General features: G+C 40.1%; 1 protein-coding gene across 1 annotated transcript in view; it reads right to left on the bottom strand.

Moving 5' to 3' along the window:
• Window positions 1-5,651, bottom strand: part of LOC121420180 (sodium-dependent phosphate transporter 1-B-like) — a 36,246-nt gene extending 30,595 nt beyond the window's left edge. Inside the window, exon 1 of the mRNA XM_041614728.1 lies at window positions 5,409-5,651. The gene's annotated coding sequence lies outside the window, so the exon portion shown is untranslated. The remainder of the gene's footprint in view (window positions 1-5,408) is intronic.
• Window positions 5,652-14,533: the final 8,882 nt, after the last annotated feature.

Raw genomic sequence — 14,533 nt, 5'->3', positions numbered from 1 at the left:
ACCTTTCTGCCGCAGATTGGGGGAGGATGACTGTTCTAACCCAAATAAGGAAAATAAAAATCAGAAAAGTTGATAGGTAAAAGTTTGAACGATATGGGACAAATAAAAAAGAATTACGAATTTTTGAATGTTTTGAATATTGGTTATCACTGAATCCATGAGACTTCAAGTTGGCCGCATATGAGAAGTCTTAGATTTGTAAAGCAAGGACTTCCCTTCCATGTACTGCAATACATATTATGACTAGAATATACTTTTACCCAAAAGTTTTATTTAAAATTACATTTTCCTTTCATGACGACATAAAACAATATACTACCTGGTAAATATAAAGAAGAAAGGGAATGGGTACTTAGGAGAAAAACACAATTTACTAATAATGTAAATGGCCTATAGGAAATTTTTCCTTGCCCCTTGTCATAATTTACTTGGTCAGTTGCCAATTTGAGATATGCATGGTATTAGTGATCTCAATATTAAAGCAACTATAATTTTTTTTATTGCTTGTCGATTTCTTCTAATATTTCAACATTCTGTTTAATTTACTTCTCTCCATCCAAACACAACATTAAATGACCTTTAAAGAGTGAAGATTTTTTTTAAAGGAGTTAAATCATACAAGTTTAATTGCAAAAAGGATTAGGTCCACTCACCTTTTTTAGGGGAAAACATTAAAAAAGTACATTTCTTGTATGAACAGTTTCATATTCTAATGGTAACGTATCATGAACATTTAATTTTGCATAAGGTATTGAAATATAGCAAAAAAATAAAACATGTTAGTGGTTAGGGTTGGGGTGGACCTATTTTTCCTACAAACAAACTCATCTAATCAAAACAAAATAATTAAAGTTCGATTTCCCCACAAAAAATATTTCTTTATACTGATTAAAAGATGTCAAATTTTAGGCTCCATCAATGGCGTATCATGGGTCATGGTATTGGGAGAACACCAGGAAAAAATTGAGTCACTTTTAGTGAGCAAGCGTAGCGCGCTCAGTTGTAGGAATTCACTAAGACACTATGTAATTGAATAACGAAATAATAGGAGCGAGGGGCGCGAGGCGAAAATTTTGATATTCAGAAAAGGAGACTTTTTGGAATTTATGGAAAGCAGACATATTTCACCAATCCACTAATGCGAAAGTAATCTCGAACAGGTACTTTTTTTTATATCAAAGCCTTAACAGTGGGCAATTACTTTTAGTAATCATGAAAAAAAAAACATAGGTCACTAAATGAAATAATAATAACTGAAAGTGTGAAGAAATATACTTGGTGTATATTGACTTCAAAGCGGAAGGTTATTTACAACATGATTATATGTCTCGTTAAACAGACAATGCCAGTACCACGAACAATGAAGACATAGGCCCTGAGCAAATTTTAAAGTTATGATTAAAACGTTTCTTATGTAATAACCGAACCTAATTATGATATTAATACATTTTTTACAATGATTAATATTTTTTCCTTTCCCACTACGTTTCTCTTCCTTCCTCTCTCTTTTCTCCCTTTCCCTTTTTTTTCATTCTTTTAGGTCAGCCCATGGGGAAGGGGGGGGGGCACGTGTCTCCCCCACCCCCCCCCCCCCTTACGCCACTGGGCTCCATATTGAACAAGTAGATAAACATAATAAATCACCTCTGGCATTACGAGCACAAGCGATAATTAGATATAAAGCCATATGAAAGATTAAAAAATATATATTATTAAAACTCTTCTCCTCAATTATTTCAATAACTCGTTTTCCTTATGGTATTTTCCCTTATTTTTCTTATCGCTTTTTCTTCTTTTTGATTTCTTTTTGATTTCTTTTCACGATGACATCGTTACCAGCAACCAAACTCACAACGTTGGCATCGTTGGCTCGTTGAAAGTATGTCAAACTCAAAACGTTGGCATCGTTGGCTTGCTGGCAACATGACAAACTCACAACGTTGGCATCGTTGGCTCGTTGATAACATGCCAATCTCACAGCGTTGGCGTCGTTGGCTCCTAGGCAGTATGCCAATCTCACAACGTTGGCATCGTTGGCTCGTTAGTAGCATGCCAATTTCACAACGTTGGCCTCGTTGGTTCCTTGGCAGTATGCCAATCTCACATCGTTGGCTCGTTGGTAGCATGCCAATCTCACATCGTTGGCATCGTTGGCTCGTTGGTAACATGCCAATCTCACATCGTTGGCATCGTTGGCTCGTTGGTAGCATGCCAAACTCACATCGTTGGCACGTTGGCTCGTTGGTAGCATGCATCTCACATCGTTGGCTCGTTGGTAGCATGCCAATCTTCCAATCTCACATCGTTGGCATCGTTGGCTCGTTGGTAGCATGCCAATCTCACATCGTTGGCATCGTTGGCTCATTGGTAGCATGCATCTCACATCGTTGGCTCGTTGGTAACATGCCAATCTCACATCGTTGGCATCGTTGGCTCGTTGGTAGCATGCCAAACTCACATCGTTGGCATCGTTGGACCTTGCCAAACTCACATCGTTGGCATCGTTGGCTCGTTAGTACTAGCCAATCTCACATCGTTGGCATCGTTGGCTCATTGGAAGATTGGTATCATGCCAATCTCACATCGTTGGCATCGTTGGCTCGTTAGTAGCATGCCAAACTCAAAACGTTGGCTCGTTGGTATCATGCCAATCTCACATCGTTGGCTCGTTGGTATCATGCCATTCTCACATCGTTGGCATCGTTGGCTCGTTGGTATCATGACAATCTCACAACGTTGGCCTCGTTGGCTCCTTGGCAGTATGCCAATTTCACATCGTTGGCTCGTTGGCAATATGCCAATCTCACATCGTTGGCATCGTTGGCTCGTTGGTATCATGCCAATCTCACAACGTTGGCCTCGTTGGCTCCTTAGCAGTATGCCAATCTCACATCGTTGGTATCGTTGGCTCGTTGGCAGTATGCCAATCTCACATCGTTGGCTCGTTGGTAGCATGTATGCCAATCTCACATCGTTGGCTCGTTGGTAGCATGCCAATCTTCCAATCTCACATCGTTGGCATCGTTGGCTCGTTGGTAGCATGCCAATCTCACATCGTTGGCATCGTTGGCTCGTTGGTAACATGCCAATCTCACATCGTTGGCATCGTTGGCTCGTTGGCAGTATGCCAATCTCACATCGTTGGCATCGTTGGCTCGTTGGTAACATGCCAATCTCACATCGTTGGTACGTTGGCTCGTTGGTAGCATGCCAATCTCACATCGTTGGCTCGTTGGTAGCATGCCAATCTTCCAATCTCACATCGTTGGCATCGTTGGCTCGTTGGTAGCATGCCAATCTCACATCGTTGGCATCGTTGGCTCGTTGGTAACATGCCAATCTCACATCGTTGGCATCGTTGGCTCGTTGGTAGCATGCCAATCTCACATCGTTGGCATCGTTGGCTCGTTGGTAACATGCCAATCTCACATCGTTGGTACGTTGGCTCGTTGGTAGCATGCATCTCACATCGTTGACATCGTTGGTTCGTTGGTAACATGCCAATCTCCAACGTTGGCATCGTTGGCTCGTTGGTAGCATGCCAATCTCACATCGTTGGCATCGTTGGCTCGTTGGTAGCATGCCAATCTCACATCGTTGGTACGTTGGCTCGTTGGTAGCATGCATCTCACATCGTTGACATCGTTGGTTCGTTGGTAACATGCCAATCTCCAACGTTGGCATCGTTGGCTCGTTGGTATCATGCCAATCACACATCGTTGGCGTCGTTGGTTCGTTGGTATCATGACAATCTCACAACGTTGGCCTCTGATCGTTGGCTCCTTGGCAGTATGCCAATCTCACATCGTTGGCATCGTTGGCTCGTTGGTAGCATGTCAAACTCACATCGTTGGCTCGTTGGTAGCATGCCAATCTCACATCGTTGGCATCGTTGGCTCGTTGGTAGCATGCCAATCTCACATCGTTGGCATCGTTGGCTCGTTGGTAACATGCCAATCTCACATCGTTGGCATCGTTGGCTCGTTGGTAGCATGCCAATCTCACATCGTTGGCATCGTTGGCTCGTTGGTAGCATGCCAATCTCACATCGTTGGCATCGTTGTCTCGTTGGTAGCATGCCAAACTCACATCGTTGGCTCATTGGTAGCATGTCAAACTCACATCGTTGGCTCGTTGGTAGCATGCCAATCTCACATCGTTGGCTCGTTGGTAGCATGTCAAACTCACATCGTTGGCTCGTTGGTAGCATGCCAATCTCACATCGTTGGCATCGTTGGCTCGTTGGTAGCATGCCAAACTCACATCGTTGGCTCGTTGGTAGCATGCCAATCTCACATCGTTGGCATCGTTGGCTCGTTGGTAGCATGCCAATCTCACATCGTTGGCATCGTTGGCTCGTTGGTAGCATGCCAATCTCACATCGTTGGCATCGTTGGCTCGTTGGAAGCATGCCAATCTCACAACGTTGGCATCGTTGGCACGTTGGCAGCATGACAATTTCACAACGTTGGCATCGTTGGTTCTTTGGCAGTATATCTATCTCACAACGTTGGCATCGTTGGCTTGTTGGCAGCATTAACAGTCCATAACGTTGGCCTCGTTGGCAGCATGCTACACTCACAGCGTTGGCATCCTTGGCTATTTCGAGACGTTGCTCGTTGGCGCTGGCGCACGTTCACATTGTGCATTGTCGGGTCGCAGGCAGCATGCCCGATGAAGAGGTCTCGTGTATATCGTTGGCTTTATTCATAAACAGGTTGGATTTAAATAATAATAATAATACCAACATACTTATATAGCGCATATCACTGCCAAATGCGTCCCTATATATGCGCTCCATTCTTTACGTTAAAGAAAGATAGGCCTAACTAATTTTAAAAAACATTCTTTTATTACATCGTAGGTCGTTGGTGGGATAAAAAAAACATGCTCTCGTCGCGCGGGGTATTCTGCAGTTGTTCCCTATCTTTAATTAAGTCCCCTCAAAAAGACAAAACTGAGTTGCCAAAAAAACGAAACGGGCCTCTTCATCAAATCATGCTCTTTGGCTTTGCCTTTGGCTTTAGCCTAGTCTTTTTAAAAAATTATCACTTGGCAACTTGGCATGAATTGCATCATCAACATGATCAAAATGAAACAGTTGGCTTTTTTCATATATAAAATGAGAATATTCATAACGAACACAAGTCAAATTTGTCCAGCAAAACTTATCATTCGGCTACACACGAAATGTGACACGAAACATCATCAAGACAAGTGAACATGATTTTAACACGTCGTCTAAACGCGATTGTAGGCAAACCTGCTCGGTTTACGCAACGTCCGCAATTGGGAAAACTTTCTTCCCGCGCCATTATCAATTCACAAAATCTCACATTTCTCATTATTCTTTTGCACTGATTAAAACGTACTTTCATAGCATGCAAAATTAAAATATCGTTATTTACCTTCTGCCAACGATGAGCGATAGAATCGTCTGGATATTGTTACAAAAAGGTTATCCAAGGGCCCAGATGTGGGATTTGTTTATCCAAAATTCTCGTAACTCGCCGGCTAAATTTCACGCGGGAGATGCCTCGCGTAGATTTCTATTGGTCGATGACCGCCCACCGCAGGCATGAGGAGTAAGAGAGACTGTTAACTCTCACAGTTTATGTTTTAATCGTGCGAACAATCTCATAGATGCACGGAGGATCTTGACGCACAAACGAGTTTGGTAACCAGTCTTTCATTCATTCATGCTGCATCCTAACTCCATGTGATGCACATGTGATCGTTGGAGTAATAACAACAAAGAATGCGAGGGGGAAAATAGTACTAGTCTACTCCACCAGACGCCGACATTTCCATATTCTCCAAACACGTGTGATACTGTAAGAGATTTATTTCAGCCAGGGTAAAAATCAGATGAAGCCTATAACCTGGCCTAGCTAGTATGCATATTCAAGTCGAGGACTGGCAGACGTGCAGTGCTAGTGCAGAACAAAAAGGGCGAGGGGCTAGGGGTGTCACGACGGGTTGCCAGGGTAACACGGGGGGTGTACGCGTCCGGGTATATTCCTTTTGAGGGCATATAATAATTCAAAGATAAATTTAAAAAGGAAGGAAATATCTATTGTACTTAATTACATTTCCTTGATTGTGACAACCCCCATCGTAAATTTAGTCCTAAAAAATAGTAGGCCTATTTAAAAACTAACTAAAGGGCCTCAAAATATAACCGGTCCAATCTTTGCCAGTCTCGCATGTTCCCGCTAAGATATAACCTTGCGCCTCTCAGCCTTTTAGCACGTACATTCATTTTTTCAGTACTGAAAAAAATTCCCCGGGCGGGGGGGAGTCAAATATATTGCTGTACACACGCGTGACCAAGAAATTACACCCCTAAACGAGTTATTCTCTGTGTGCAAAAATAATCTCTTAACAAGTTTTTGCGCGCGCTTCATTTACACATTCAGTTGGCCCCTAAAAAGTTATTGCCAAAATATATGACCACGGGGGAAAAAGCTTGAGGAAAAAACATATCCTAAACACGTTTGGCTAGTCTTAAAAAAAAATTTGCTTGGGGGGGGGGACACATAGGCCTACCTTTGACCCAGCGACTGACCAGTCTTTCAATGCACCCTTTTTCTTGAATATCTAGTGTTTTTGATACCCTTAACCTTTGCCCTTAACCATGTTAACGATTCCCGCGCGGACCGCGTCCAAAACCGAAAAACACCCCTTTAAACGCGTTTTTTTTTACACGAGTGTGTAATATATTTTGACTGCCCTCCCCCCCCCCCCCCGGGAAATTGTCACAAAATTCATCAGAAGTAGGCCTATGCGCGCCGAATCCTTCACTTTCACTTTACGTAGATCCCCCACCCGCTTTCGAGATTCTTAGGAAAAATCGTAACATGTTTCTCGCCCCCCCCCCCGAAAAGTGTGTGTATATATGGCCATATGATTTTATTTGCAAACATGATACAGGTCTCGTTGGCGGAACCGGGGACAGATAAGAGCGTGGGGGGGGGGTGTTGAGAAAAAATGACAAGCAATAAAATGAAAACGGTCTTTATTTGGCTATGCAAAGCATTAAAAAAATATGGCTCGGGGGAGGCATGGGCCGGATACTTGGGGGCGCTGAAGCAAAATAATTGGGGTGAGCATGGTCATACCGCCCGAGCGTTGTTGGAGCGGTCGTGGAGCGGTATAGGGAAAGAGGGTCGAATTTCGCTCTCAAAATCGGGGGGGGGGAAACAATCGAAATTGAAAATGGTAAACGGTAGCGAGCGGTGATGATTTTTTTCTCTCCGCTCCACGACCGCTCCAACAACGCTCGGGCGGTGTGACCATGCCAACATGGTAGATGATGATAACGATGATGATCATGATCATGATCTCATGATGATGATGATGATGTTTCACACACATGGACAGCACCCCCTGGAAATCAGGTTGATATGATGAAATATAACTGTCCTTCTTTTGCTCGCCAACCCCCCCCCCCCCCACACACACACACACAAGCCACCACCCGTTCCCAAGGCACCTGATGTATACCTGGATAACACTGTACTGATTGGCGGTAAGAAATCCGTAGGCCTATATACCGGAATCGGATTTCTGATCGAGGGTCATTTTGAGGAACACTCGAGAAAAGGTTGCATCCCCGGAAGAGCCTGTTAAGTAATAATCAAAAGATACTAATGGTAGATTCGTTCTAGATAATGTTTAGACAGACGCTGTTTATCTGTCGTTATCATAATATATTTTGCTAGTATTAGTAATCTCACACTTCAATGCCATGAAGAGTTCATCGATTGACTACGATGAGCATAGCAGGATCAATGCTATATGAGCAATTAAATAATTCAAGAAAAATCTTCCGAGCGGGCTTCCGAGTAATTCGTGGGTCACGGAACGGCTTTGAAAACTGTGAGTGTATGTGTGTGTAGGGGGAAGGGGGGGGGGTGTACAAAACTACAATTCAGTTGGAACTTTTACGTTTTTTCTACATTTAGGGCCAAAACATGAGGGAGAGGGCTGGCCAAATTGTTTCAACTACCCCTGCGGCATCCCACTCCCGCTCTTAAAGGAGACAAGTCGGTTGGCTTTGTATTTTTTGTCCTTTTAATTTGTTGTATTTCATTTTCAACAGAACAAAGTAAAGTGATCGAAAATATTTACAATGACATTTGCAAATGAAACTTATCCAAACAATATAAATTGAGGTATGTACAATGCGTGATACATGTATTTTTCCATAACCAAAAAAAACCCCAAGGTATATAGCAGTGATGTAAGTCCTTAAAGGGGAAGTTCACCCTGAAGTTTATTGTAAAAATTGTAGAAAAATGATAAAAAGATAATAAAAAGATATTGCAGAAGATTTGATAACAAAATCCATCAAATAATCTAAAAGTTATTTGAATAACATTATTTGATTTTTGACGTCATATGAGAGCAGCATTCCTACATAGCAAATGGTAAAAAAATCGATGAATTTTCCCCGTCATTTTCTAAGAAAATTGAATATTGTTTTTAATACCTTTTGTATATCAATAGAAATATAATTTCGCACCCGATCATGAATAGAAAATAAATAAGTCATCAGGAACCATTAAAAATGAAATTCGTGCATTTTATATTACATAACATAATATTATGCATGTTATGGGGCAGCTGCTTGTTTATGACGTTACAAATTCAAAACTTAAAATTCTAATCACTTTCTTAATCTTTTTTTTCGTCTATAACCTTCACCAATAGTTTTAAACATTTTGTATTCTGCTATTATTACAAAAAACTTTTCTTCATGGTGAACTTCCCTTTAATAAGAGGATTTGAATCCAATAAATCGAATTGTTTGCCATTAACATTTTGAACTCTATAAAACTCAGTCTAAGATCTGTTAGTCCGATTTTTATTGCAAACTGATCAACTATTGAGTTGTTATATATACACTGTAAAAACACTTTAAGCATGTTGATTAAACACGTCGATCGACAGTGCTAAATAGTTACAAGTTAAAAAAAAAATGTTTGAGAAGGTCAAACAATTTCAAAAAGCAATTAATATTGTTTAAAAGTTCAAAAGTTACATGATAGTGACGGGCTTAAACAAATTGCTATTTTTACCGTGTGAAAAGGTGAAGCATGATGCCCCCGGTACAGTGGCGAAGCTACGGGGGGGGGGGCTGGGGGCACGTGCCCCCCCCCACTGAAAAAAATTGGCAGAGCAAAACAAAAAGAAAAAGGGAGAAAGAGAAAAGGAAAAAAGGAAAAGAAGAAGAAAGACAGAAGAAAAAATAAAAGGAGGAAGACAAGTGGGATGAAATAGTGAGGGATCGAAGACTTGCAAAAAAAATCTTTCATGTTACTATATAAAATTTTTGCTTGCGCTTCGCGCCAGAATTGCCTGTTCGATGAGATTCATATCTTGCTCAATAGGCTGATATGGAACAAGTTTTGAAGTCAATATATATACAACACATATTTTAGCTCAGACATCGAGCTTTCATTATTTTCATTTACAAATTTAAGTGCTCTCAAAATGTCCGTTTTATGGTCTACAAATCAGCATTTAAACTCACGCTGAGTGGTCACATTGTTTGATTAGCCAAGTTCATATTGTCTACGTATATTCCATAATGTTCCATTAAACAAATGTATTCAGAATGCCACGATTCTAGGTCTAAATCTAAAACATGCGCGATAGCCTGCATGTTCTTTATTGAAAATGTACTTAAATTATCCAGTTTCACATCGGAATTGTCTGCTCACGCTTCACGATCGCATTATTAAAAGTCAAGTCCACCTCAGAAAAATTTTGATTTGAATCAATAGGAAAAAATCAGACAAGCACAATGCTGAAAATATATACCGTCTTCGTGGGTAACAGTAAGCAGTCCTTAACAGGTCCCTTTTCGATAATACTAGATCTGTTAATAAAAATTTCTGCTCGCGCTTGGCGTTCGCAGTAACCATCTAGTTACATACCATCTTGTTCAGGATCACACATAACATTGCCCAGAATATTAAATTTCAGGACAAAATACACGAAAGAAAAAAAAAATTCGCTCGCGCTTCGCGCTCGCATTTTTTTTTTATAAGGCTCATGAGATTATTTTATGTTTATGTTGTTTTATAATAATAAAACTAAGAAGTGACTGATCGGGGAAAATTTCGGGCCCCGTCCCTTATTGGCGAAAGTCGGAACCGCCCTTGTGACACATACACACACACCGGAAAAATTGTGCCCCCCTGAAAAAGCAAGGACCCCGCAGTGCCCCCCCAGGAAAAAAATCCTAGCTACGCCACTGCCCCGGTACTGCAAGTGATGACCCCCCCCCCCGGCCATGCAATTTATCCTAAAGTGTTTCCTTTCAGATATTATTACCTTCCCCTTTCCATTATTCCTACAGGCAAATTGCTCTTATCACCTTTTGGCTTATATGAATGACATAGGTGACGGTCTATCCTGTTGTGCTCCAAAAAGATCTTTGAATCAAAATCAGTCGGATCAATTCCGGGTTGCTGTTTTTTTTTTAATCAAAGTCATGATGAACAAACTGAATGAAGGAACGGATGCCACCAACATGGCAAACTACAGGGGGGGGGGGAAGCAAATGTCCCCTGTCCAACAAGTTGGCAGGTCTGACAACTTTCCTTGATTTTGATTGGCTGAGAAGCACTGTTACCAAGGTAACTGTCGGATAATGGGGACTTGTCGGATAAAAGTCCTTTCATGAAACGCCCAAGATCTCTGTCAAATCCTATATGCTTATTTATTTTATGATTTATTTAAACAAAAGAACAAATCGGGAAACTTGTGCTCCTGATATTATATATAATTTTTTATTTAGAAAAATCATTAGCTCGATCGCTTCGTTTCGTATTGAGCGCTTCAGAGAGGGGCTATAAATAGTCAGGGGCCGCGGAACGGTTTTCAAAGTGGGGGGGGGCTGACCATGCAAAAATCACAATCATAATGGTCATTTTTACGTTTTTGTACACTTTTTTTAAAGTGGGGAGGGGGGGGGGCTTCAGCCCCCCCGCTTCCGCAGCCCCTGATAGTTTTGGATATTCCGAAAGATAAATCGCCCCCATCCCTTTATAAAATACTTCGCCATTTATTTTGTATTTCTATTTCTTCATGCAGGAAAAAAACACACACAAAAGAATTTAGTTTCAATATAGTCGAACAATGCGATGCTACCTCATTGTATTATCAAATATTAAATTGTTTTATGCATTTTTTTCTTCAATTCTTACAGTTTTAGCCCCTGAAACTTGTCTCGATCAATCAAGGTAATAGGACTGGTCAGTATGTTCTTTTCGGTTGTTCTTTTAATGAGCCTATTATGTCTCAGGGGCGATTTAGCGTTTTCCAGGGGGGGTGACCAGAATGACAGTCACCTGTAAGTGATGTTTTCCAGGCATCTTTACTAACGCAAAGGAGTAAAAAAAAAGTTCATGATAACATCTTTTCAAATCAAGTATAATAGCTTAATACACAGTTCCAGAGCTATCATGATTGTGTTCGGTATAAAAATTCCACCAATTCAGTGAACAATCAATTCAAGCGCGAAGCGCAAGCTCAAAAAAGATTTTCCGACCTGAACATTGGACACTCTTAGCACCTTTGGTAATCATGCACATTATTTTACTTGGCAGCCAAGGGGGCGGGGGTTTAAACACCCTAACCCCCCGTAGATATGCCATTGTGTCTATACAGAGAGATACTGCAGGGGTCCTGGCCCTGTGGGGGCATTCATATGGACTTACTTTTCAAGTAATAATATTCAACAAAGTGGAGAGGAATAAAAAGAAATAATAAGGAAAGGAATACACGAACAGACCTTAAAAAAGAGGTCTGACCCTCCCCCTTCACCCCGTGCACTGCCGCTGGTGAAATAAGTACAATGACACAATTTCTTTATTCCCCCAAATTCTGTTCATTATTGCCATGATCGAGAGACCGGTTCGATCAACATGTTTTTCAATGCCTAGTTGATAAATATCATTAACATACAATAGTTTCATAACATTTACATCGGATGTAAAAACAAAAAAGTGCATGGAAAGAAAAATATAGGACAAATTTCGAAGAGTCGGCTTACACCACGGTGCAAAGTAAACCATAGAGATATACTAGACAACCCAATGGCACGCATGACATTCTCTATTTTACTCCGAGTCGAAAAAGAGAGATGGAGGGAGGGAGGGAGGTAGCAGTGGCATAATGAGAGAGACAAAAAAAACGAGGGGGCCATATACATGACATAACATGAAATATGATTAAGAATTTCTAACAACTACTAGTGACACAAGTGAGCAAAAAAAACTTGGGATAGATTTTCACATTATTAATATTCAGAAAATGATATCGTAATCATGTCTCTTTCATTTCTTCTAGTCTTTTTTTTCTTTGTCATTATTATCATCATCATTATTAACTCCCCCCAACACCGCCATCCAAAAAGCAAAGAAAACAAAAAAAATATTAGAAATATAATTTATACACTTCTGGGGGCCTCCTCTGGATCTGCTCCTTCTTCTAACATGTGTTTCAAAGATAAAAAAAAGTATATTCACCATTCTTCTGAAATTGACATAAGCAATTAGGGTATATGGTATTTCATTCTTCATGTCATTGCCATTGTTGCTCTTGTTTCTGCTCCAGTCAAACATACATTACTGTTTAAAAGAAATTACTCGCATTGCATGTACTCATAAATCAATTAGACACCATGGCCCCGACTAATGGAAAAATTTACCCGCAACAACAAAAATGTGTTCTTCACTTTATTCCTTTAAAGCCACTATGAAGCGCATCCTAATATCATTGTATTCAAATCCGCCACATTGACTATACTTGTACTTTTTTAATGATGAATTTTGACCCCTCCTCTTCTAATGTACTTGCCCTACACTTGCACTTGCACTACACCCTCATGACCTCTTGTTAAAAAATGTGTAAGTTTTACATGTCGCTTTTTTACCTTGAGGCCGTCGTCAACATCAAGCAGGTCGCTCATGACGACGGTCTCCTGCGTTCTGAAATTTAGTTAAATAATAATTTTCATATGCTTTTTTATATTCAGAAAGAGATTGTAAATTATACGTGTGTCTAAAATGTACATATATGTAAAATCTATGTAATAATTGATTATGTTGTATTATGTTGAACATGTGGAACGCAGAAATAAATTTCAAGCAAACAAAACAAACAAACATTAAAAAAAAATCAGAGCAAGATATTAAGCATGCTATTCCCCTCAATACCTCGCTCTGATTTTTTTTCAAAATGTACATACCATGTCAATTTCAGAAAAATGATAACTATATATTTTTTATCTTGAAACAAAATAAGAAAAACAATTCCTGAAAATAATTTTACAAATTTTAGAGCCAGGAGCAGATCCAGAGGACGCCCCAACAATTTTTGTTTCTTTGCTTTTTGTGTTGGTGTGTGTGTGTGGGGGGGGGGTGTTAAAACTGCTGGTGGCGATGATCAATTTGACTTATTTGACGTCATTTGTTTGGCATATGTTTTGGGAACACCCCCTCCTGGATAAATCCTGGACCCCCCCCCCGATTGGAGGTAGAGTTACTGAGGCTAAATTTAAGAGGGCCAGTCATATCGATATCGGAATTTCTTTTTTTACAAATCTGAGACCTTTTTCATACAAAAATCTGAAACAGATTTTTTTACATAATATCGGTTAAATTTTGAGAAAACATCAAAAATATGCCAAATTTAACAATTTTTTTTCTCTCTTTCTTTTTTTAAGGGGGGATGCCCCCAAGCCCTTATCTGTATACAAGCAACTGGATGGCAAAGCGAACTCGGAGTGGAATTGCAACAGTGTACCAGAACAGTGAACTGCACTGGGAGAAGACGAAAAAGTGAGAGACAATCATGCCAAGCTACCGACTCTTCAATCATTTTGCGTTGAAACAGTGATGTCGCCCTCACTCGACTAAATTTATAAACGAACTGCTGCAGCTGCGATTTTTGTGGCTGCAACCGGGTCGATCGCTTTATGCCGTATGGACCTGCAATCTCTTCAAGATCGAAACATTACAGTTGTTTAAAATAACCAATATTCCGAGAATATTTGATGACAATAAAGAAACATTAAACCAGAGATTTACATAATATCTTTTATTCATGAGTATTGTCATTAGGATTTGTATTAATTTATTTGATATGTGGCTTTAAAAATGCTGTTTCGATGATTATTTTGACCTGACATGCAGGTATTTCTTTGTCAATGACTGCATATCCATTATTGTAGCATGCTTTTTTAAGATACAATTTCTTTAATCTCTCTACGACTGATGGTAACGTAATTATTTGTGCGTTCCATACGGAAACTGCATGTTCGTCGAAATTCGTAATGCCATTACATAGTTTTTACTTTGTAAGCAATACTAGCATTGACTAGGCAAACTGAACGTTAGTTGGTCTACTATCTATAACCCAATAAAATAAATAAAAAATCTCCAATAATCAAAGAAGAATTCAGAGTTGAAGGTAAAAAAAACAACAACAACCCAATTTAAACACCTCCTCCAAAAAA

Source organism: Lytechinus variegatus, chromosome 8, assembly GCF_018143015.1.
Source record: "Lytechinus variegatus isolate NC3 chromosome 8, Lvar_3.0, whole genome shotgun sequence".
NCBI classification, from domain to species: domain Eukaryota; kingdom Metazoa; phylum Echinodermata; class Echinoidea; order Temnopleuroida; family Toxopneustidae; genus Lytechinus; species Lytechinus variegatus.
The sequence above is the reverse complement of the archived record's forward strand: the minus strand, read 5'-3'. Positions and strand labels throughout refer to the sequence as shown.